Source organism: Taeniopygia guttata, chromosome 2 (assembly GCF_048771995.1).
Source record: "Taeniopygia guttata chromosome 2, bTaeGut7.mat, whole genome shotgun sequence".
Classification (NCBI taxonomy): domain Eukaryota; kingdom Metazoa; phylum Chordata; class Aves; order Passeriformes; family Estrildidae; genus Taeniopygia; species Taeniopygia guttata.
Genome location: NC_133026.1, coordinates 67020781 through 67047389, shown reverse-complemented (window position 1 = coordinate 67047389; position 26609 = coordinate 67020781). Strand labels below are relative to the sequence as shown.

Below are 26609 nucleotides of genomic sequence, written 5' to 3'. Positions count from 1 at the left end.
CCACACCAGAAAGACTTCTGTCTGGGAAGAAAGTGACATTTGAGTCACCTTTGTTTTTCTCATTAGCTACGAAGACATCAAACATTCCCCTCCTGTCTAATGGCTCCTTTTTTTGCTTCTGTCTTATGAACAGGGCACATAGTTCTGTGGTCCTTTAGAGCACTGCCTGCTTGACTCAGCACTGTGACATCTTGTGGTACGTGCAGACTGTCCCACCCTGATGAAGTGTGCAAGGTGCCACGCATGGCTGAGCTGCCAACCTGGCAGGATGCTGCAGCACTCTAGCTGTAATACCAGAAGGGTACAGAAGGAACGGGTCTGTGAAATGCTGCTCCTGCTGCCAGCAGAAAGCACCAGCTTTGCTTGCTGCCACCCATCCCTGCTTCACACTGCTACTTTCTGCTGAAGAAGAGGCTTCTGAACTCTGTCGACTTTTGCCCTGCAGGCCACACAGTGCCTTTGCCAGAGCTGTGAGTGAGACACCTTCAGTTAGATTATGCAGTGACACAAACTTCTTGGAAGGGGGAATTTAGTCCTTTTAGCCTTTTACTCCTATTACTGTCTGGTTCTGTCCGTTTTAATTCCCAAAATACCAACAATAGCTATTGTTTGACAACAGGCCTTTATCAAGTTTAAAAAAAAAATCAAATTAACCTGCTTACTTCAAAGCCATGCTCTCTTAATTTTAGCTGGCACATCATGAAAAAAAGGGTCTAGAACTAACCTCAAACAGTCATCTGGAGAAAAACAACATATTTTCCCATGTCATCACCACTATAGCACATATTAACCACAACTATTCAGCCTGTCAATTTTCAGTTTATATTATGATAACTTTACCTAAAAGCATTTCATGGTTCAAAAACAGTAAGTGCAATGCCAAGGAAACATTTGCTGAACTGACGAGCATGGCAGCACTGGTGTGAGGAATATGCTTTCTGCAAAATGGGAAGCAGAGTAAAAAAGAGATTTCACTGGGAACAATGGGCTTTTCAGAACTTCCCCAAAACAGTGCTTCAGATTGGCTTAATCCCATAATCTAGGTTAGTTTGGTCCTCAAGGATGAATTTCCCACAAAAATTCAAAGAAGTATGATGAATGGGAAAAGGAACACATGCTTTTTTTTTTACTTGCACTGGAATTTCCACTGTCACACAAAGGAAGGTTTTTCACATCTACTGAGCATTTAAGAGAGATAAGAAAATATAGATTCATGCAAGTCTGGACAGGGAACTATGTGAAAGGCACAAAACCAATGCATTTTAGAAGGACTTTTGGCTGTATCATCTCCATGATTTGCATGGAACTAAGCGTCCTACAATCTTTGGTTACTTTCCTCATTTTATGGAGGACAAAGGAAATCTCTCATAAATGAAGTGGAGTGGTTCAAATTCTATATTAAAACCCCTCAATTTTGACAATCATATGCCCACACTCAGGCTTCAAAAACATTCTCACATTACAACACTGCCAGTGTCATCACTCCAGAAGCAACTGAGAAGTTACTGCATAACTTCCCAGTGATCCAGAGCAAGGAGAGGATTGTTGAAACAGCAACAACTGAAACTGTATGCTTAGGTAGGGACAGCAAACCAAGTGAAAAAACCTAAACCAAATGAAAACAAACAAAAAACCCTTGAGAAGCCTACAAAAACACTCTGCAGGCTTTGCTACTACTCTCTTCCTTGTAGTGATTTGCCCAAAGTTAGGCCATGGTGACACCATGCAGGTTTCCGTAATAAATTAATTGGTAGGTTTGCTTCTGTGGGCTGCAAGAGCAGCCTAAGCCACTTTGTTTTGTGACTTCCAAAGGTGCAACTTAGATACTCCAGGGCAGCTTTACTCCTAGGGGTGAGCAGCAATGCATTTCCCCTTCTTGGTTTTGGTGGGAGAAACACTGAAGGTGAGGCATTCTCCCCAAGGGCAACCAATTTCAATGCTGGCTGGACTGTAAATGAGTCTCCCTTAAAGAACTATTATTAAGCCAGGCATTGTTCCCTGTTCCTCACTTTTTATGAATTAGGAAGGATGCGTGTTCCTGTGTGTCCTCTCTAGACAGACCTTCTCCCTGGAAAGAAGTAAGCAATAGTGAGAAAAGGGTAAAGATGGGGGGAAATGGGTAGAACCCTGCAAGTGAGCTTTCATTTATTTCAGAAGTGAGTGGTTATACATCTGTGGTTCCCCACACCCAAATCTTACAGTCTGAAACAGATGTTCGAGCAGATCTTCCATGAACTCACGATCAGTCTGAGACAGACCACATTCAGTGCTCAAAAACAGAGAGCTGAGCCCTTCCACTGCTCCTACAGCAATTTGTGCCACTGAATGTACTGCTGACAAAGCCAGGACTGTGTGGTGCCCGTGCATAGCTGCTATTAGCTGTATCTGTCCCTCATCTCATGGAAGCTTTAAGGGAGCCACTAGGTGAAAAGCAGTAGCACTGCAAGTTGTGTTCACCCACTCAATAAACTAACAGCCATTTTTTATGCAAGTATTGCAGCTCAGCAGTTCTACTATGGAATCCCACAAAGTATGAGACTTCCTTAATTTAGAAAAACTGCATACTATATCAACTACTGAAAATCTTGGTGTGCAGCAGAAAATGTTTTGAGTCAACAGTTTGAAAAGTATATTTTTGTTTGATTTTATAGCATGTTTGATGTTTTCAAGATGAGACTTAAGGAAATGCAGTATCAGATTTCAGATAGGAAGTCTTCTCTGTTAAATCTTTTATTATTTTCAGACTATGAAATATGCTTTAGTTGATTTTTTTAAAAATTAAAATTGAAAAAAAAAACATGTTTCACTGTTGAGACTTTATCACCTTCACAGTACTTACACATGTACGTAACTTTCAATCAGTCAAGCCAACTGCAATCAAAAGGACAAGAGAGTGTTAAAAAGGTAACTGTGCCCTGAAGTGTTGTTCTGAACAAGAGCTAGACACAACTATGCATTAGGTGTCTCTAAAATAGGTCTTTCATGTCTAATAAGTACAGATCACAATATACGTTGTGTATCAAAGGGTAGGCAAGAGCTACATTCTTCCTGAGAAAGAAAACTGAACAGAGAAGAACTGAAAGCCTCTGGGTATAAGATGTGATTGTTTTATTAGAAGGAAGATTATCACATAGAGGCCAAGGATAAAGTTGAAACTTGAAAGGAATATGAGTCAGGGAAGCTGTTCCAGATGGCAGAGCCATGTGGGATGTGACTGACTACACCATCTACTGTGGAAATAAAAAGGAAGAAATGAAAACTTAGTGTTGTGAGAGCATATAGGACTGACAGTAAAATAAGAAAGAACTGAGAGCAGTAGAATGAAATTAAAGGCAGAGTTATGAAATGAGTCCTTCAGAAATTCTGAAGTGCAGCAACACCACTTCAATCAGCCAATACAAAAAAGGCTCAGTCACTGCTTCAGATAAACCCAAACATCTCAGAGTTTCTGTGCCTGTCCAGAGCACATTTTCTCTGGTTTTGGGTTTGACATAACATGTGGGCAGCTTCTCAGGAGAATCTCCAAGCATGTACTGAAGGAACAGTCAATTACCAGTATCTACTTTCTGCTGATTCCACCCCTAGTGTTATAGCCAACATCACAAGTGAGTTAGACAGAATTATGTAAGATGGTGTCTTTGTCAACTTAAGGGAATTTTTAAAAAGTGAAAGCTGAATGTTGTAAGACTTGTTAACAAGTCCTTGAGGGAAGTGGAGGAAGCCATGAGGTCTAGACACTGGGAACTTAATAAGGCAAACACCTCAAAAATGCATTGCAGTGACCTGTCCTATCCTGTCAGGAAAACAAACATGGCATGAAGCACATAAACTGGTCTTCTGCATCTCTTGCTTCAATGCAAACAGGAGGTACATAAAAATAAAGCAAAAATAATAGACAAAGATTGGAAACAGATTCAGACAGTATTTGCAGGCTGTAAATTCCCTTTGATTCAAAGATGGGATTTTAACCAGAAGTTAGATGTGTCCCTCCTGGACTAATTAGTCTGTTCACTATAAAGCAGCCCATGCTACTATCCACTATTATCCAAAATGACTGCAAAGATAGGTGGATTTGGAAGCCAAGGTACACATTGTCTGAAACCTCCATTCTCCACGCAAACATACACATTCACATTATGACTTCTTTGGTTTGGAGCATCCTTTTGTTACATTTATGTACTCAAATGCCCAGCCAAAATGGGCTTTGGCTACAAATCTAAAGCCATAGCAGCAATAGTAAGTTCAACTCAAGAGATTCTTATTAAAATGGGAAAGAAGTATGTTACATTTAAATAACTCCTGAAAATTATTTCAGAGACACGTCTGATCTTGACTTTCTTTACTGAAAGCCTAACCTTAGGTCTATCAAGTCAATAAAAAGACTCGGGGGCTTGAAAGATGACTTTAGGCTACAGTTATTTTTCCATGACCGATGCTTTTCCAGTCATGTTCTTTCCTGGTCATGGGCTTCTCCATTTCAAAGCAACTGAACTCTTAATCTACCTAAACTAACATTGTTGAAAACAGCTGACCTGAATGTAGGTGGCTTAAGACTCTTGGTCTTCCTATAATTGCATTTGTGGAAACCACAGAGTCTGTGGTCAGTTGTCTACTTCTTTACCTGTCCCCTCTTTCCAGCAAAAGAATGCTTCTACAAATATTCCTTATTAAAAAAACAAAAAAACAAAACAAAAAAAAAAAAAAAAAAAAAAAAAAAACAAAACAAACCCACCAACAATCTGGAAATCTCTCTTGAGGATAAGCTTGTTATTTCAGGACACAAGATTAATCTGATTGCTTTAAATTCCCCTGGCTTTATCTGGGTGCGTAAATGAGACATCTAACTGCTACAGCCATGTACGTCAGCCCGCCAGACACAAAGCAGAGCTAAAAACCAGCCTGAGATTCTTGCATTTCTTTCACACTTATTCTTTCAGCCTTGAGGATGTTTTCTTGGTTAGTCAGCTTTAAATCTACCTATTGTATATACAGTATAATTTAAAAACAGCACTCAAGCGTACAAGATAAACATGTGCCCCACTGAGTTACTAAACAAGAGATAATAAATTTGCATCCCTGTGAATTTACTACTGCCATGTAGCTGCCTCCAATATACAGAGCAATAGAAAACCACAGTGCTGTGCCAAGTAAGTGAGAGGGCTCATGCAGAAAAAGGCCAGTGCTCTAGAGGCACAAACAGAACTGTGCAAGGGAGAAGCTCAGCAGTCACTGAAAACAGGGCCTGCTAGACAGAAAATGTGTATATTGAGGACAAAGAGAGAATTTTTAAATGAGAACAGGAAGGCTCTTGCACGTGGTATACATGGGGAGAAGCCTCACAGTTACAAGGTAAGAAGGCAGCTCTCAATTTGCATTCACTGCAGAAGCTAAATGTGAGCAGCATGAAGGGGATGGAGCACAAGAGCTTTGCCAAAGGTGCCAAAAGAATCTGGAAAGACTGAGAGCTCCTTGTGGCAGAGGAACCCAGCATTGTACAGAAGAGTGAAAACATCCCAGGAACATGAGAAAGTCAGGTTTCAAGAAGCCAGAAACAAAAATACCTCCAGGATTTTGAATGGCAAATTCAGCCAGAGCCCTTCTATCAATACATCCCAAAGAACAGAGAGTAGGATTTGTGCTCTGCCATCCCTCTGCATTTATCCATCTTCGCTCTGGTGTCCTTCAACAGCCCAGCCTCGTTCCACATCCTGACATGCTGGCCTGGCACCTGGGCAAGGGATGCCACAGTCCTCTGGATGCAGAAATGGGACTCACTGCCAGCCACCATCAAGGAGAGCTACCAAGAGCAGAGCTTGGCTGTCTCTTTCCTCTCAGTGTCAGCAGTAGCTCATGCCTCTCACCTCCACAGCCTGTTGAATTTAGCAACAACAACAAAAATAATTGTAGGAATGTAATTGTCTTTGAGACTTTTGCTCCTGCAGGATTTGGTGGGAATTAGCCAAGACAGTGTTATGGGGAGAGAAGGAGGGAAATGGGGGTGGACAGTCAAACAGACAATCATCATCATCACCACACACACCTCATGTCCTTGGAATCCAGACTAAAAACACCCAGGCTCTTGAGCAGAAATACTCATGAAAACATTTCATAATGCTTTAGCAAGGAGTGATATCAGTATCATTATCTGCATTTTATGGCTGCAGCACTGACTGGTCATGACATGCCTCGAGTCACCATCAGATAACTGTTCTTTCTGGTTCTGACACTGTGTCTCCTGACTGCAAGTCAGTGCCATCCCAGTGGAGTCATCCCAAACCACAGATTGCACAGGAGGACAGGGCTGGTGGAGTTAATACATTAGTATCTAACACCAGCTATTCTATTTGCAGACAGGACAGAGGAAAAATAGTTATAAAGATATGATAAAAACCATGAAATGCAATTCTCTATCCAAAAGGCATTTAACAGGTTTAGTGCACTTGAATTGTAGATGCATTTAATGAAAAGGTAACATAAGATAAAACTGACTGTGTGATCGCTTAAATTAAGAACCAAAGCACTATCTCAAAGAAGACTGAACAAGAGAGAAGATAGGATCTGAAACTCCAGCTTTCTGATCAGGTGTCTTCTCAAACACCTGGGGCTCCACTCTTAAAAAAACCCATGTTTCCTCTGCTCTTCAAATCCAGCCATGCATAGCACTATTAGACCAAACTTTACCAAAGCTGAATTTCTACCATTTTCCTTTGTTCCCTTCGCACGTAAATGGATAAAGTAATTGGTAGTTGCTCAAGAATGATTTAAATTATTCCTTATTTATTCCTTAGGTTTCAAATTGTTCATATCAGAATTAATTCTTACAAAGGGAAGAATGTTATCATTATAAGATGAAACTAAAAATAATTAGAAAATAAGAAGACAGGAACTATTGCATTTACTTTTTACTGCAAGAAGTGATATGAAAATGCAGCATGAATAGTTGGTTTATTTCTCTAATTGCATATTCTTCTCTGTATCTCCTCCTTTCTTACTGTTTCCAGGTAAAGATCAAGGACACAATTTCTTCCCTATTCCATCATAAAACTGAAGTCAAGTAATGCCCAGCAAGTCTTGATCTCTGCCATCAGTCTCCTACCTACTGTCAGCACTGTCTGACATCCATGGGCAGAAAATGCCTTAAACTGCATTCCATAAACTGTCCCATACTGCTGCTATGAGTAGTCTTAAGACAGATGGTCCTCACAGGTAATTGCATTACTAGTGACAACCACTGTCTGAGATGAAAGGTTTTACAGTGTTTGTTTTGAGTTGCTGCATTGCTACCACTACAAGTTATTGCATATTAATGCAATGTCAAAAGAAGTACCATGTTGTGATGTCAGGACACAGCCTTGCCCCCATTTTGTAACCTCCTCTATCGAGGTATCAAATTCTACTTCCTGGACCACCTTTAACTGGATTAAAATAAATCAAGTGAAAGGATGCTGTCAGAAAGGAAATACTTAAGAACATATGGGAACAGTTCCCCAGAAGAATGCTCTTCTCCCTCTGCTACAAACATGTCCATATGCACTCTGATCAGGCAGGTAGGCTGGGTTAGAGCCACATGTAGCATCTTGGAGGGTCACACACTGTTTAGATAAGGTAGTGGTCTCACTAAGAGCCATGAGAAAGCCTCCCACAGTTTCTGTTCCAGTAAGATGGTTTACAGACAAACAATCATCAATCTGCAACTCTTCATCCCCCACACCATCTTCGCCAAAACAGAAATGGAAAGTACAAAAAAAACCCCATAGAACCAAGAAGAGACACTTTAATATGACAAATCTTTTCTAAACCAAATCACTCGGGTTTTCCAGCACAATACAGGCACTGTGACCAAACCCATCTGAGTGCAATTTCAGTTTCAGCTACACCGATAATGCCAGCTTTGCACAACCACAATCACAGTTTGTTGTGCTCTTCACAACATTTTGAAGTCCTGAAGGAACATGTAAATAGAAATGCCTTCACTGAGCTTAAGTACATTGTCATAAGCCTTAAAATGCCAATCATAATTCAATTACGGACCATTTATCCTATTTCAATAGCTTTCCCAAAGAAGCAATCACCAGTGCTTTACATTTTACCTTTAGCACTGGTCTCATCAGACAAGTGGGTTTGTGTTGGCGTGGTGGTTTCCCTCTGACCAAAGATAAACACCATTCCCTACTGCTTTGAGACTACAGCCCTGACATGCCAGCAGCCTTAAAAGCATGCAGAAGTTAACAAGCAGGCTCAGGGCTCAAGCTTGTAAGAGAAAAAACAGCTACTTCAGGTCTTCACAATAGGGGCCATGGGGTGCAAACACTGGCATTCATCCCCTGCCACTAGTACTCCAGTGCTCTTTCTCCTGCTGCTCCCAACTTCCAAATTTAGTGCAGTCATTTCAGTGAACAAAATTCTTCCTGCTCTTTCAAACCATTTTTATGCATTTAATTGGTGCAGATCTGGGAGCAAAATGAAAACTGCCAGTCCCAGTCTGACCAAGGAGCAGCATTAAATCTGGAATTCTGATTGAGTTGTCCTGTTATGATGCTCCTGGCAAGCTCTTACTAGGCAGCTCAACTGAAACCAGTAACTAATTCATGATTTAAAACATGATTTAAATATCTGCACTGCAGTGAAAAATTATGTACACACTGATTTCATGTGTGGTTTATACAAAACAGACTTCCTCTAGAAAATGCGGAGTACAGCTCATTCTGAATCTACTCTGTCTTATACATGCGCCAGGGGGTGCATAGCCAGCACACATCCGTTTGCAGGAACAAAACACGTCCCTCTAGTACTAGACACACTGAGCCAGTGTTTACACACTGATCTGCTAATAAGGAGACCCAGGAATTCCAGAACATGAGATTTATATTTATTGCTATTCTACATTGCCACAGAATGTGCCAAGTTTGGGCACTTTAAATGATGAGGGTTGCTATTGCACATTCCCTTATCAGTCTTTCACACAACTGCGTTACTGAAGCATCCTGATAAGAATGTCTAAAACGTCTGCTATGTTTTAAAACAGCAAACTCTTCCTTTTCAGCTCTGGCCCAGCCATTTCAGTCAACAAAGCTCTTTCTAGTTTTTCAAAACACTTTCTACTCACTTAATGGTTGAGATCATACTGACTGTCTTAGAAACTGCAACTCCCCAAAATAATACAGCACAGCTATTTATTCATGGCTTGACGTGGTATTTTGAGGATTACTATTTCACAAAATGGAATGACACATGAATATCCATCTTTTGACGAGATCCAAGTTCTGATCACACTTCAGAACATCACACACAGAACATTAACACACCTTTTAAACTACATAAATCAGGAAACTGTGCAACTAAAAGGACCAACTTGCCAAACCCAGCATATGTTTTTGCACTTGCTTTTCCATTCCCAGGCTCACTCAGATCAATGTATATATAGATAGGCATACGTGTGTGTGTGTGTGTGTGTGTGTGTGTGTGTGTGTGTGTGTACATACGCATTTGTTCTCAACCACATCTCCCAGGAAAGTGTCAGTCAGAGGAAGAACAGCCAGGGAGTAAAAAGCCACATCTACTATAATGCGTGAAAACAGTTTTATTTGTAGTCATTTTGGGATTGTCAAGGTCTTCTTTGATTGTTTCTTCCAAAATCTCTCTTCTGTAAGCTTACTCAAAGTCTTTGAAAAAAATAATCGATAGAAAACTTAGCTGGAATTGAATGTTAAAATACCAAATTATTAAAGTCATCTATCCCTGCACTCATTTCATTCTGCAAGAATCCCATCCGAGAAGGAAGAAGGGAGAGGTGGAGTGGGAAAAGAACAGCTAATTAGCAAGGTTTCATGATCTAATTCAACATGCCAGCCCATTTTTCTGTTAGTACTGCTCATATAAACAGGATGAAAAGCAGAAAGTCTAAGTTTTTCACACTTTTATTCCTCAGTTTCACCATTTCCGGTTGTCTGCCTTGGTACTCCTGCCCCTAAACACAAGGCCCCCAACTCCCTCAGTGCTCCAGAGCACCACATCCAGAACCAGGAAAGTCATTCACATGGCAGGATCGAAGATACCCAGCAGGATGTGTTTTTTCTGAGAGCAACGAGGCTACAGGCTATGAGCTGCTCAAGATCTTCCCTACCACTTAGTACCTTCACTACAGTCCCAGCAAGCCACCCAAGGCTGAGTGATGCTTGACAGCACATACAGCAAAACTGCAGGCAGTACCTGTGCTGGCTGCAGAGTCGCTGGCACAGACTGGTGGGATTGTGCCGAGCAGGCTCAGGCATACAGAGGGTACACTGCAGGACAAGGCTGTACAGACACTCTTGTTGGACTCTCACCAGCAGCACCCTGCTCAGTCTAATTAGCATAGCCAGAGAATATGTAAAGAGAGAAGCAGGGCTAATTAGCCTGAGCAAAGCACCTTGTCAGCTTGGGAATCTCTGCAAACGGCTTGGATGCACAAATAGATGTACCCATCATGACTGAGCCTTTCTTACTCCCTGCAGTCAGCAGGTATTTCATTATGCCTGAGAACTACTTACTGCTGAAGCAACGTGTGAGAGCAGAGTGGGGTGATTCCTCAGTTCTTAATGCTGCTTTTTTGAAGCAAAGAACTGCAGGGATTTATATATCGGTGTATGATGCTTTCTCCCATTGCAATGTGCTTAGACAGAAACTCAACAGCCTTCCTTTGCATGATCTTTTTTGAGGGAAGGTGATCCCCTTGTGGTTGCTGTGTATTTGTTTATTTCTATTTCCTTGCATAGCATTCTAGGTAGTTGAAAAGGAAAGGAAGAACACAATGCTGAGAATAGTTTCACTACTTCACTGTACCTTCCCCATCTCAAAATACTCTCCAGATGGAAAGAGTTTATTTGGAAGTAGGCAAGCAGAAGGCTGACTGAAGAAAAGTGATAATTACATTAGAATAATAACAAGAAAACCCAGAGCTAATGAAGCCTGACAGCTTCATTTAATTTAAGAAGAGACTTCACCCTATAATGAAGACATGTAAAGCTCTACAGCCCTTTCTATGGATGCCATCAGGAGCAGCAGGACTGCTTACTAAGCCAAATCCCTTCAGCTGAACTGGTTTGACTGGTCAATGATAACAAGAAGGAAGTGCTTGTACTTATATCTCCTTGATGGCTCTGCAGGCTATCCCTCAGGTTGAATATAGTTATAGAAATGTTTTAATGTTTCTGGTAAAAGTTAAAAGGATCCTGGTGATTTCCACTGTGGAATTAATGGACATGTCTTAACTCAGAAGTAAGTTATGAGGACCTTCCCACTTCAAAAGGCAGCAGTACATGACTGACTAAGAAACATAATTTTATCTCTTTTCCCCATAAGAATCTGACTCTTTAACAAAGTAGCTTGCAGAGCACAGGTTTGCAAAAAAAAACCCAAACAAACAAACAAACACAAATACAAAAACAAAAAAAAAACCCCTCATTTTAAACAGACCCAAAAGATGTTAACTGTGAATATGAAAAGTGCCAGTTCCTCTAGTGCTCTTCCTGTTGCTCCACCCTGAGTGTCAAGCTCCCTTTTACTTCACCAGAGGTTCATGTTATCTGAAGTTTCTTTTTGTCAGCTATTTGCATCAGAAATGATAAATCAAGCTGTTGAGAAGACAAGTTTTATCTGCCAGAGAGACAAACTCCTGGGAGCTGAAGGCTTAAAGCAGTTTGCCCACTGCCTCCACTAAGGACACTTTTGTTGCAAGGAATCCCCACAGCTCTGTTTACAAACGTACCCCTGTCCAGGAAGCCAACCCACATTTTGCCCAGCTTATTTCAACTGACACAGATTTTGTAAGGTTTTAGCAGGATTCACTGCAGTCCAAACACTGGAAGTGAGACAAAGGGAATTTATAAATCACCACCCCAATTCTGACTGAAGATTGCCTGGCACAGAAAACCACAACTAGTGTTCCTCCCCTCATCTAATGCAGCCCTCACTCTCCAAAGAGATTTCTTCTATTACTAGTGCAATAACTTGGTAATAAGTTGCACTACTGCAATAAACTTTATTTGCCATAGTAGGGTTTTTCTTTCCTTTAAAGAGCTGCCAGGAAAACTCATTAGAAATAAATAAAAAACAGTATCTCTGGTTTCCTTAGTCTGTCTCTAATTCTGACACCTCAACAGGAAAAGAAGCTAAAGGCAATCCTGTCAACTTGCTTATCTTCTTCCTCTTGACCCTTGTGCCATGAGGTGCCTCTGAAACATTCATCAGTGTCTGTAGCTGGAAACAGCGAAGCTGATTAACAACAAGAAACATAAAACTCACTGAGAGGAAACCTGATAGCATCAATACAGCCAGTTTGAATAAAAGTATCTGATAGTCCTTCCCAAAATATGCATCCAGGGTCAACATGCCTAGCAGGCTGCAAACAAACCTGAAATAAATATGAATGAACAAGTTGTTCAGAATAATACTCTGCTAGAAAGGGCTCATGATTCTTCTTAACTAACCTAGCTCCATCAGCAGCCTTTCCTTTTGAATGCACGCTTCAAACAAAAATGGGAAAAAAACTACTCTCTAGGAGAGCTTAATTTATATTCTCTTCTTGCTGCTGCTGCTGCCACAAACATCATCAGCTTTGAGAGACGCATTGGCAGGTTATGAGATACTGTTAGGGTCATCATGGGCACAGCAAACCAGCTCACCAGTGATGCTAACTATCACAGCAGCACAAGAAAGTGGCAGTGAAACACAAGAAGCATAAGAAAAGCAGAAAAAAAATTCTCACAGGCATGAGACACCTGTGTTTTGATTAGCTTCACCCCAGAAACAACCTGCAGATAGTAGGGCAGCTTTCATGCCACTCTCTAAAGGCTGGGCTTGGTTCCCAATGCTTCTTCTTCGTTTCACTGGAAGTTTCTTGGACCAAGCAGAGTTGCCAACAAGGATCAGAAATTTCTCCAGCTGGCACCACCAAGTTAAAGACAAGGAACCATAAGCTACAGTGCTGAACGACAGATGCTTTTTGTGGTCTCATGGACCACACTGGTATTGTGATCATTAACAAAGGCATTATTCACCTGCCTGCCTTGCTGCATTTACTCACTCCAATGCACTGTGCACTAGGACTGCCTGGACTTCTCTAATGCCAAATCATGAAACAAAGCTGACAGCAGAAAGCTGGGGCAGCAGTTAAAGTGACTGCCAAAGAGAAATCTGTTTGCTCAGGCAAAAGCTGTTCTCAGTCCAAACATGGGAGTCATAATCTTACAGCCATTTGCTTGGAAGACAATGAAGGGAAGACAGAACAGACTGGGAAACTACAGCTTGCCACGGTAGAGAAGAGAACAATCTTTGTGCCCAGATTTCTTTGCTCTGCAGGGTAAGTTTTACAAAGCTGACAACCAGTAGCAACATGTAGTGGCCTCAGGCGTAATGCCTGCCTATCAAAGACTTGGATTTTAGCCCTGGAAAAATTACAGCTTCTCACTTCTCTGGAACCTATACTGGATGAGAAGAAAGCAAGAGAGTAATGAATGACCTAACTAAAAATTATTTTAATACACGGATTGCATACTATAAGCCATAAACTCAGGATTGCAGGGAGAACTGGGCGGAGATATGGAGAAAGAAAACATCAAGTCTTGACAGGAGCACCATAGCCACAGAAGACAAAAGACAACCAGCTGGGGCTGCCATGACAGCAAAGTTATCTACTGGAGTGGTAGGGGCTGGCACACTGAATGGAATGTATGGGTCCAGCAGATAAGCCCTGGAGACAAAAGAGGAAGCTCAGCAGTTAAGGCTGGAAAAGACAGTGAGGAAAAGGCGAAATCATTAGCTGAAGAGCCAGTCAGCAGGAATGTAAAGAAGAGAAAGGTAAATCCAAGGAAGCTGCACAGATGTGAATTAAAAAAGGTATTTAGTCCTCTGGAGCACTGGTGGCTTACAACTTCATTGCTGCACATCCTTCTGCAGGACTTGAAGCCTCTCTGCTGGGTGGCAGGTGCAAGCAGGCGTGGCCCAGCTCTCGCCTGTTGTCCCTATGTGTCCATACACTGATCATATGGAGAATGCCCACCAACAAAACAGCTCAGCTGCTGCCAGCTGCCAAAGCCAGTTTGCCACCCATGCAGTCTGAGGATGGCTGTGGCTTCAAGGCTGAGACAGGGGGTGAGCTGACCTCATGCATAGAAACGCCCACCACCACCACCACTTTGTGTCTGCACAGGCACACTTGCCCTGCAGGATTTCTGCAGCATCCATTTTAATCCAATGTTCAACAGCTAAAGTAAACTGCCAAACTGAAGGCCCAGAGTTATGGTCAGAGACTTTTTTTTGAAGCCCCACAAGAGACTCAAACTGTTTCAGCTTCCTCTCCCAAACGACAGCCTTGAGCTGTTCTCGCCTGGCTGCCGGAAGCCTGTGACGTGAAATAAAAGCCAGGAAATACGACTTTCTGAATAAACATTTATTTGGTGAGAAATACTTCTGATTTTTTGGCAGAGAAATGGCAGAAACCTGAAGCCCTATGTATAGCGTGCCTGCAGAGAGCAATTTCTATTTAAAGGGAAGCTGCAGCTGTCTGTAGCTCTTAATGAAGAATAATGCCTAGGAATAAATTACTGCTGTTTCTGAGAGACATTTCTCAAATTAAAGTGATTCTTCCCTTTTTCCCTCTCACTATAAATACCAATTGACATGTACTGGGCTGTTGTTTGTAAGAACTGACACATGCAGCTCTGCTCTTTTCTCAGCAGCCTGGTAATTTCCATAGAAAACCATGGAGTGATTTAGCATACGGATACCAAAGCAACACAAAAGCAGAGACATCCAGAATCATTAAGTCTGCATGTGTCAAAGCTTCCCGTAGCTCTTCCAAGGTGTGTACAGCTCAGAACAGAAACCAGGCATCACTTCCAACCACGCCACAAACCTAGCATTGAGGCTCCAGGCGTGGGAGATGGCTGCTCGCAGAAAACTGCCACTCGCTAACCTTCAATTTCCATCACTTGTACAGCCTCCTCCCCGAGGGGCTGCTGCAGCAGCAGGACAGGCAGGCAGAGAAGGTGATGCTCTGGGGAGAGGGTGTGCCTGGGCCGCAGCCAGCCTGGCCAGGCGGCTCAGGAAGCAGCACTGACATCAGCTCCAGAAGCTGTCGCTCCCAGACCCATCATGGTTCCACGTGCCAGGAAAAACAGCCGGCAGCCGGGGGGGAGTACATGGGAGATAGGACCCAGGGTAAAGGAAGTAAGGAGAGCCAAGGAACAGAAAAAGAAGGCAGCAGCTCAAAAATGGGGTGGAACTGGGGCTAAGCCATGTGCAACCATGGTCCCCCAAGACCCTCTTTAGAGTCAGCCCTTATAGCAGCAGGTTCCTGCTGAAGGCAGGGCATGGAAAGCCTGTCTGGGCTAGAAGTGGGGATGTTTACTATCCTACCATCTGCAGTTTGCCCAAAATAACAGTTATAGATATGAGATCAACTAAACACGTTTCTGTTATTGACACATACTGGATTTAGAGATTTCTTTTCCACTTCCCACAAACTGTGCCAGAGGTTTTCACATAAGCACAGAAAAAAAAAATGCCTGTGAGTGAGGAACATGAAGAGTTTATTCATTGCTCCTGTTAGAATGTGTTTGTGCTTGTGTGGCTAGCACTCCAAAAAAGCTGTGGCATATGTTTTCAGGATGGAAAAAAAAAAAAAACCTTAGGATACCTACATCCTACCAGAAAATTACAAAACCGTATGCTGGAATACACAAGGTACCCTCTGGCAGGAGCAAAGAAGCCTTGTCGTGCTTAATTTTTACCCTTACTAAAATAAACGTTCCTCCTTAACGAACCCTCCTGACATCTCTTTTTCTCTCCTCAGAAGTGGAATATGGACTTGATTTGTACAAGCACTGCTATTCCAGAAACGCTTTTCATCCAAATGAAGAGAGCAGGAAAAAGGAAGCAAGAAATTTGTACTGTTTAGTAAACAGGCAGTTTCTAGGTGGATACAAGACACTGGTCTCAATTTACTGCACCCCTCCCTCCTCACACCCCCCTTTCCTCTGAAATTTGCCTGGGTGGCAGAAGGCGGCAGCAGAAGGGAGCAGCTACCACTTGCAGTGGGAAAAGTTTGATCATTTTCCTCACATCTTAACATGACAACACCCTGCAAACAGGGAAGAGAGAGCAATATTTTTCAATAAAATCACTGTATGCTAGGAATTCCTTTCAGGAGAAACATTGTACCTCCTCACCTCTGGTATTCTTGTCTCCCTGAGAGGTTAAAGGAAAGAGGAGAGGAGGAGCCTAGCTGACTGCCTCCTTCTTGCAGCAGTGTCCTCTAAGCAGAAGCCAGTCTCTTATACAATATACAGTCTCAAGGAACTGCTAAAAAGCTCTCCATCACCTACAAATGATTCCTCAAAAGGAACCAGTCCTGGATGCCAGGGTAAGAGCAATTCTCAAGAACACTTTTCCCCATCCATACCTAGTGAGAAGAGTGCTGCTTTTTCTGCACTAATCCCGGCTTCCTGAGTACAATCAGGGTTTTGGCACCACAGTAGCAGAACATCACACTGTGCTTTAAGTGGGCTGATTTGAAACCGTTTAGGAGAGGGCAGAATGTAATGATCACACTGATGGCATCTTCAACAGATATTCCATCCCCTGCAATGGCTGATGATTGCCTCTTTCAGTTTACCTGGCAGATCTGGCACACTACATACCTTACAGGACCCAGAGGATGCTCTTCTTCACATGAGGTGGTGCTGCTGTTGCAATCAGTGGAGGTGATTGCAACATCTTAAACAAACATCTCCTATTATCCAACAGCTCTGCATGCTAGGATGGTTGGGTTTTTTAGTATTATTATTATTATTATTATTATTATTATTATTATTATTATTATTATTATTATTATTATTATTATTATTATTATTATTATCTGTCCTCTCCTGTTCTAGGATGCCAGCATGCAAAGTAAGTCCTTGTGGTTTTAAAGAAGCCTTTCGAAGTGTGGGAATAAGCTATATGGCCACGCCTGCTTGGGTACATGGACAGTGGGAAGCTCCACATTTCAGAGGTACCTTATTCATCTTAATGAGCTACTAGCTTGGCAGCTTAGTGGTAACTAGAGTAAGTAAAAATTCCAAATGTTGGCTTTGTTAACTATTTCACTGTAGGTCAAAACAGGTGGGAATGGCAAGAGATGACAAAAAATTTTCAGTGTCTCCTCTAATATCTATTTTGCAGCTGGTTCTTGGGAAAACAGCACCACTTAGCCTGTCTCAATCTGCTTCCCGAAGCCTGAACCCAAAGGGAAAAGCGGAGCAAAGGAGGGAGCTAGAAGGCATGCCAGAAAATATATTCATATTTACTACATTAATGGAAAGTGCACAAACTAGTTTGGTTGAACTGGAAGAATCTGCAGCTTGTTTTATCACTACTAACATCTTGAAGGACCACTGCATACTCTGGGCATAAGAATTAAATAGTAACTTGCCTAACTTGGAAATTCCCATGGTTCTTTCTTAAGGAAAAAAATAAGGATTATTCTAAAACCTGGCAGGCAGAGAACTCTTGTTTTCCTCTTTTTGTGAGAATGTTTACATTTGATCTGCATGTTTGCCCATTTCAACCCAGAAAAGCAGTGGGCTTCATAAGAAAATCAATGAACATAAAAATATTCATGCTTTCTCTTTACCCATCCCTCATGGGAACATTTTCTTTTATTAACACCACAGCTGAATCATGGTCTCAGTTGAGTGACTGTGTTTCCCTTGGAAAGGTGTGCTACTCCAGTTCCCATGAACACAAACCTCTAAGAGGAGCATTTGTACTGGAAATACTCAAACTAATATAGCAAACTGGCCATCAGGAGTCTGGAATACCAGAAATAACTATAGAAATAACTACATGTGCATTCCTCTAATTTGAAAGTGGTCAAATAATTTCAACCATTGTGCAAGCATGCATAAAACTCCTGAATCTGACCTGTGGATTCATGAACTATTATCCATAGTATTTTTCATTCCTGTTAGGCTACACAGTCACATGGCCTTCCAATGCAGGCTCACATATTTAATTAAAAAGCAATAGCAGTGTGACAAATAATGGTAGCAGTCCAAGGAAAAGAAGCCCACCATCTTTCCTTAAATAACACTAGTCTTCCCTTAAACCCATTAAAAGGAAAAAAAAAAAAATAAGAGGGAGAGAAATTCAACTCTTTGGTGCTCAGTGCATCACACGGAAGAGACCAGATAGTACAGGGTAGATACTATCTCCCAAAAGACACAATTGGAAGTATTTGTTATCACTGCTAGGAACTCACAACATTCACTTTGTTCTTCTTCAGGGAATTCTGGATTATCCGTTAGCATGAAGATTTTTCAGAAGCTGCTGGATTGATCACTGGCTTTCCTCTTTCAAATAAAGTAAGGTAGAGCTGTAAAACAAAAGCAAAACCAAGTAAGAAAGGAAAGCAAGGAACAAAAAGAGGAAAATTCATAGAGCAGTGTAACAAATGAACAATTGACTCCTACATCTCCTTGAAGCAAATGCATTTTTAATGAGCTCTCAAGATGAAGATTCCAGAACAGAGTGAGTGTATGGCAAGCACCGATCGAGGATAGGAATAGTCATTTGCTCTGTACATATTATTACACAAAATTAAAACCCAGTTCAGAATTGCTGAAGCAGATACATAATTAAAATAATTCTTGGATACTTCTGTTGCTGTAACAAGAGAAAGAAAAAAACTACTTGGAAATTGCTGTTTAGAAAAGTGTTTGCAAACAAAGTCCACAATGTGCAGAGAGATCCACACGGGAAGATTTTTGTTCTCAATGAAGTCCCCTAGAGAAACACCTATCTATTTCCATGGTTATCTGCAATATTATAACAGTGGAGTACTGAATCCAAAAATACACACACATACATTCGTGCTGTTCCTCAGTAGAAAGTTTTTTTCATATTTGAGATTTTTAATATTGTGTGTTTCTTTCATTGCTTTTTTGGACAAAATTTAACTGTGGAGCAACTCTTAATTTTTTTTTTTTTTTACCTACTACACAAGGTATCAGACTGTCCTCAGCCTTTTTATTAGGGTCAGAGGAAATAGTTGGGTTTCATTTTTATGTGAATCCCACACAGAATACTTAAAATGAAGTGTATATTGCCACATGCCCCACATTGAACATTTTTTTCATTGAACCAGGTTCCCATGGTCTCCTTGTGCTTCCCAAATTCTTAGTTTCACTTTGTGCCACCAACATTTCCTACCTCCTTAAATATTTCAAATGTCACTTCAGGATTTGTGCACATGGATTCCATTATGGTAGAATCCATGTCCTCAAATCAAAAAGAAGTGCAGGACCAAACTCTACACCTTAGTAGACGGTGCAAACTCTCTTCACTTGTTGGAGGAAACAAGGCAATCCAGAAAATTATTCATTTGACCTATCAAGCATCTGGTTTAGGACAGAATGATTCACTCTCTAGAAAGGTCTGGTTCTCTCCATAAAGTGAGTCTAGACACTGAGCTCAGATTAGATGCCTACATATGAATGCAGATGAATCTCACATTATGTGAAGGGAGGAAACAAGTCAGACAGATGGACAAGAGCAGTTCATGGGTGAAGAGCAGAGGGAAGACAATGCCATGATAAAAAACATTGCTATTCAAAAGATGTTTACACCTATGACTGGTTTAGTCGAACATACAAAGCAACAACAACAAAACCTTCTAAAGCCCAAAGCAGTATCTGCCCAGCTGATCCAGTTTTGGTGTAAGGCTACTCCTGGATTTACTGGCTCAGGCTCAGCCCTCATGGAGCAGCACGTGCAATCCTGCATCCAGCTGGGACTTGGGCAGGCACCTGGCAATGGTGGTGACGGTGACCACTAGTCCCAAGGTACATGTGTCTTTGTCTTCTCCCTGATGGACTGTAGCAATGCAAGATACCTGTTAAAAAAAATCTTCCCACTTTAAGACACAGTAGTTTCTTCAGAATTGCAACTCCTGTGTGACAGAGGCATTGCTACCTCAAAAGCCTTCAGATACCAGGCCCTGGCTACACTTCCAAGACTTTGGTCAGCAACTTCTCTCTTCTACTGAAGTGGGATTCCGCTGCTTATCTGACAGAGACACACCATCAGACATGGTCTCACAAGATTTTTAACTTTAGAAAGCAGACCAAAGTGGGAAAAATAACACAAACCTTAAAAAAACACAAAAAAACCAAAAAAAAACTTGAAACTTTGCTTAAATTCAAACCAATTTATTTTCAAGCCATTTATTTTTTTCTTTCAATTATGCGACTTTCACAATTTAGAAACCTCCATCTCAGCTCGAAATACTCAAACCATTTTGCTTCTAAGTGTTAAGATGAAAGATTTCAGCATTTGCAAATTATTTTTTCCCCAATAATTTGGCAACCCTCAAAATTGCAATTTTTAATCCTTATCTCTTGTCATTTAGCATTTGAGGGAACCTTCAAATGGAGTCCAAATGACTATGATAAAATATTCAACTTTTCCAACAAAAATAGATGCCTTCCAATTATTTTCAGTAAGAGCAGAGACGTTTACTCCTGGCAAACTCCTGCTTGGATAGACTCCTGTGAGCCTCCCTGGAGAGTCAGCTGTGTGTAACCCTGGGCTGACACCCACTACACTCAGTGATTAAGTCCTTCCACTAACTTCAACAAGTGGGATTAGGATTTTGATTCTGTTCAAGTTAGCAAGGCTCTGACTGCCCAAACCAGGGCTTTGATCGCTGAATCAGGAGCGAGACTGCTTGCTAGTTTGCAGTGACCTTGCTGTCAGTCTGGAACATGTCTGCAAGTGTAGGGACACAGGAACAGGCCACAAGCAGCACCTGTGCAACACAGTGCAGTGGTGGTACTCTGGGGCAGAGATTTTCTCCATGCACATACATTTCACAGGAAAGATGACATGAAGCAAGGTAGCTTACACCTCAGGCAAAAAAAGGGGCGAGAGACCTTGTATTTACCACAGGGTGCCTTTGTACCATGCACACAGCCAATTATTATGGAGCAGATTATGCACTATAAATTCACAAGCTAGTTTAATTTGCTACAACTTGCTCACTTGACCTTACCCACAGGCACTTCACTCTGTGAGGGCCAAGTCATGTCTGCTTGCAAATGTTCCCAGGCACTTTTATGCTTAAGATTTAAAGATAGCATAGCACAAAATTCAGGATGCATGGAGAGAGGCTGCTTCTTGAAGCACAACCCTCACCTGAAGAGCAGAGCACCCAGACCCTAACTGGGACAATCTTTTTGCTAGGCAGATCTGATGGGCTCTGATGACATGCTCTTCATGGAACATGTAAAGCAGTCATAACTTGGAGGGCCCAGCAGACAAAGCTGGTTCGCAGTGCAATTAGGCCCTGACCAGACTTTGTGACTGAAGTTTCACCATGATCAACAAATCATTATCACGTACACGGTTACCGATCACATCTCCGCTATAAATGGGAAGCGTTTCCAAGGAAGCTGTTTTTCATAGTCCCACAGCATTATGGTTACTCAAATATCACAGCACAGCCCTGTCTTTGAGAGCTAAAAAGGACACTGTGCTGACAGATTAGAAGTGTAATTGAGATATGAACAGATCTCAAATCAAAGAACATGGAAGTACTTCTCAGGAGTATTTTGAGACTAAAATTGGACCCCAGGGCAATCAACAAATAAGGAGAGTAGTACAAGCAAGCAACTGCAAATTGGCAAAACCTGAAAACCAGAAGTTGGCTACATGCAATATCCTGTATTTATTCCAAGAAAAGGTCATGCTCTCCCATTTTGCTTTGAAGATCAGGCAGTGAGAGATTACCGTTTTACTAGTCCTTTCCTGCAGGTTTTTAATTGTCATCCCTTGCTCTCTTGCATGACATAATTTGGTTTCCCTAATTCAGAAATCAGCATAAGCTAATAAAGCTGTTTAAGAGACGGCAGCCTTGTGCCCAAGTTGTTTCGTTGTTCACTATTATCCCTCAACTAATCCTTCAACTTAAATAAAACCATAATTCATTTCCTGCTTTATTCTCCCTCTACATGAAATAATTTTAGACAGGTTCAATCCTGCCTCACCGCAAATGGGAAAGGCAAGGTTTTATCTTCCTGGAGCGTGCATGATTTCAATTACCTAATGTGTGTATCATCTGTCATGTCAGGAAAAAAGCTTCTAAATTATTTTCAACAGGTTTAGCTGACTTTATACAATGAGAAAAGATCCTAATGGAAATAAATTTAAAAAAAAAAACAAACCAAAACAAACAAAACAAAACAAAACCAAACAAACAAAAAACCAAAAACAACAACAGACCACCCAAAAACCTCAAAACCACAAAGCAACAAAGAATTTACTATCTTTTAGATTGCAAGTTAATAAAAGCTTCTCTACATCAGCCATGCCAAACTTTGCCCATCTGAAAGTCTTCTGGCATTTTGTCCAGTGTATAAAGGCTGCTGCTGATGTTCTGCTAGTGTAAAAATTACTTAAATCCCAATTATGCCTACTTTAATACTATGGTGAAGCAGTATCACCTTAGGACAATAGAGGTTTTGTTTGCATAAAACATGAAGGCATCACTCGGATTTCTATTTAGCATCCATTCCTCATCTGAAGCTTGATCCTTCAAGGTTTTTTCATGTAAACAAACATCTCCCATGGCTTTGCATGTGGTCCACAGTGAAATCCCCAACTTCAGAAGGTGTTATGCCCCCTTTGTGCAGGGTGAGTAACTGTATCTGGGTGCACAGGAACAGTAAATCAAGTTGTTAGCACTTTGTATATCCCGCAGGTCCTAAACCAGAAAAAGAGGATGCAGATCATGGGGCTCAGACAAGGAAGCAATCCATCCTGCCCCTCCTTTTGTAGCAGAGGGAAGAACATTTATGTTGCCTTCTCCAGCTCTGTGAACATGGAACATCCCAGCCCAGCACATCTTTCCTGTGTGAAAAGCATCTCCAAGCATATTCAGAGGGAAAATGCAGGACAGGAACATGCATACCTGTGAATAGCACAGAGATGGGAGCAGCAGGCGAGGCTGAAAGGACAAGGCTGCAGCTCCAATGCAGGAGGCACTATGCAAGATGGCCATTGATTGTGCACAACTAACGTTAGCTGGGAGTCATCTAGAAATCGGTGTCCCAAGAATTAATCTAAAGACCATGATTCATCATTACTTTGCCCACAGTAGGTATTTTTCACAACTGAAGGCTCAGGTAAACCACCCCTCATTTTAGCATCAGCCTATGCAAAAAGACTGAGAGCTTTTGGACATAGTCACTGCACTCATCTCCCCTTCCAAACCTCTTCATCTGGAAACCATGGAAGTAACTTTGCCCCCAGAGCTGTCTTCACTGCTCTTGTTACCCATTCCCTAACCTCAACACCTCTGCACAAGTGACTGGAAAACAGATGAAGGTTCATCATGGCAGTTGTACTTGGGAAAAAATGCAGAATAGCTCAAATTCACACTCTCTGTTTACATGCTGCCTAATAACAATAAAAACACAAATCTAACTAGGACCTCAGAGACATCACTTTTACACAAATAACAGCAATCACAACCATACTCCTTATTTGTACTTCACTAATACCCCATTTTTCCAAAAAGGCATGAGGTTAGACTGTGCTTAGCCTTGTGCTTCACTTAGTGGGCTCAGTTTCCAAGTTCCACCTGATCTTCCCCCAGAAAGAGAGTGTAGCATAAGGTATTAAAACAGCAAGTCAAGAGGTGGGCTGTGGGTGCAACACAAAATGCCACCGGGTGAAAACTAAGAGGAGCTCGTTCAGGTTGTTTTGTCTAAGCAAGAACAGTGCAGAACCACAAGGAAAAAAATACCTCACAAATACCTCCTATCAGAGGTCAATGATGTACTTCTTAATAAAAATCCATCACCTTATTCACATCAGCATGCCTTGTTTGCCACTTCTTTATGGCTATCAAAGCAGGAATACTGGTGGGTGTGGGAGGGGCTGGGGAAATTTCAACACAGACCTACATTTCTCTAAGGATGACAACTTTCTTCATTCTCATACAGAGGTTTAAAGTAAAAACAACTCTGTTGTCTGTGTGCTTGTAACACAGTAATTTCTACAGGTCTTCTGAGCAGAAGAGATTGAGTAAAGAATGCAAATGGTCCATAATAATTCAGGCTGAGAGCCAGTAATGTTGAACAGATATAAGCAATAAAAATAACCACTCTGGATGCTTCTGTTACATGACATAAATATTTCTATTTTTCTTCTACGGGAGCTGTTATGCAAAAAATGCAGCTCAGCCCTGAGTGGAGACAATGAGCCTCCTGCATATTTGAAGAACTGCAGCACCCTATTAACTTGCTACAGATGAAAGCAAGCTCAAGGGCCTTCAAGACATGTACAGACACCTCTCATACAATGGCCACAGCTCTCCTGCAAAGATGGTGTTGAAAGGAAGATCCAAATGATGTGAGCTGCAAACAGAAGCAGCGCCAAAAGCAATGGCTGAGATTCTGTTTAGTTGCAGTTATTTTAAGTATCCAGAGACAAAACCTCCTGAAGAAGATTGTTAATGCTACAACCCAGAAAACCAGAAAAGAGGCTTGATCTCTGATGGCAGCAGTGATTCCACAAGATACCCACAGTACCAACGCCCTGGTGCCGGTAAGATTTGAGTTTGGGCCATGGCCTTTGCCTCACTGGGTTCAGCCACAGGTGCCCAGAGCTACTCATCTGCTACTTACACGAAGTTTTCAGGGAGCAGCTTCCCCGTCTCCTCTACCTGTGCAGCACGCAGGGCTGAGGAGGACTTACACCAGCTGCCAGGCTGGGGGGACACACACGGGCGCAGGCATGAACAGTGCCACCACGTGAGCTTGGCTTCCTTAGGAAGCCAGCCCAAAACGCACCCTTAACCTTCTCCCTGCTTCCAGTGCTGCCACGTCTTCTGTGCTGCTGATGCAACATGATACGGAGCTGGAAAACAAAGCCACTATTGACTAACTTTTTTGCAGGATTAAGCTGACTATGCTGGCTTACAACAAAGATTTCAACGATTTCAACACTGAGCACTAAGTAACAGGAACACAGCTTGGCAGTAATTCCAGAGATTACCTGTTGAAACATTAATGACAAACATCTTTTGATGTGGGCTGCTTTATGTGGTGCAAAAGGCAGCGCTGTAATTATGCATTTCCTTTCTATGAATCTAGCATTTAACAGTAAAGCATTACTGGGGGGGGCTGTGCTTGTGTGTGTTTGTGCACGTGTATGCATGTGTATGCACGTGTGTGTGTGTGTGTGTGTGTGTGTGTGTGTGTGTGTGAGACAGGAAATACTCCACAGCTGAGCCTGCAATTTACCAGGGTGGCTGCACATAGTAAATCTGCAACAGGGAGCTCAGCCGTTTCATTCATCCTGCAGCAAGCAGAGGGCTAAAACAATTGCCACGCTTAAGACAAATGTCAGTGTGAGTCATACCAGCCGGAGCGCAAACATGTTTGCTGTCGGGTGAGTCAGAATATCACATCGTGAATTCACAAATCCTCCTATAAATAATAATTTCTGAAATTGTTGCATTTCTTTAATACAATGGAATTTTAAGTATGATGCCAAATCTATAAAGGCTTTCCTGACTACAAAGAAAATGTTTTTTCTCCTATTCCCTTTTGCCTCTTATTGCGTCTATCTGCCTACAGTAGTAGGTAGTCTACAGTACCTGAAGTGGTAATTGCATTGATTCACACTGTGGAAAATGCAAGCATGGCTCAAAATAGGTCCAAATGAGAGACAGCCCCCATCCACCTGAAAAAAAAATATAACTAAATATAAGCAGTAGGACCTCTCACTTACTGGATATGCTTTCTACGTATTTTCTGATGTTGTAATTCTGACAAGCTTTAGCATGTTCAGTATTCAGAGATAAAGAACGTCATGCTGGCATGAGACACAGAGCAGCTGAGAAAAGGGGTGAGAAATGCTGGAGAAGTGGTGAGAGAGGCCAGGGCAGCATGGTGCATGTGAGCAAGGAGGGACTGTGCCTGCACTGTGCTCCACTGTGTGTGCACCCACAGCTAAAGCACCGTCCCTGCTTCAGGGAGTGCTCAGCCTTAATACAATGTGCAGAGACCATTCCTCCCCACGAATACCACATACCTGGTAACAAAATTAATGCACTGTAATAATTGGCAATGATTATCCTTGACTGCCTCTAATTCAGGAAAGTATCTGAATCAGAAGTTATGCAAGTGCCTTTTGAAATAGAGCTGAACTCCAGGATATGATCAAATTTATGCAAGAGAGTCCTGATAAAGATATGTGTCATGTCTGTGAGTAAAGGGGGGAAAAGTGTTTTGGGTAAGGTTTTTGGGGGGAGTATTTCTAACTTGATTTTCAGTTGGGAATTTATTCTCATCTTACATGAAAGGGAATTCATACACATACAAATCTCCTTACATCAAATCAAGAGAGTCTTGCTTTCGTCTAATTGTTTTGTGGAATAACCACTCAGAAGTTCATTTCTGTTATCTTTCTCAAGCAAAATAAAAAGCCTTTTAGAAAAAATTTATTGCTAAAACAATGAAATCCTCCTGGGAATGACTTCGTTATGGAAATCAAGTGACAGTTTCTTTTATCTAGCCAAG

At 41.7% G+C, this 26609-nt stretch overlaps 1 protein-coding gene across 33 annotated transcripts in view; it reads right to left on the bottom strand.

The window, feature by feature from the left end:
• ATXN1 (ataxin 1) overlaps positions 1-26609 on the bottom strand; it is a 399379-nt gene that overhangs the window by 103901 nt on the left and 268869 nt on the right. For all 33 annotated transcript variants that reach the window (XM_072924142.1, XM_072924143.1, XM_072924144.1 and 30 more), the window contains one exon: positions 18284-18397. The gene's annotated coding sequence lies outside the window, so the exon portion shown is untranslated. The remainder of the gene's footprint in view (positions 1-18283; positions 18398-26609) is intronic.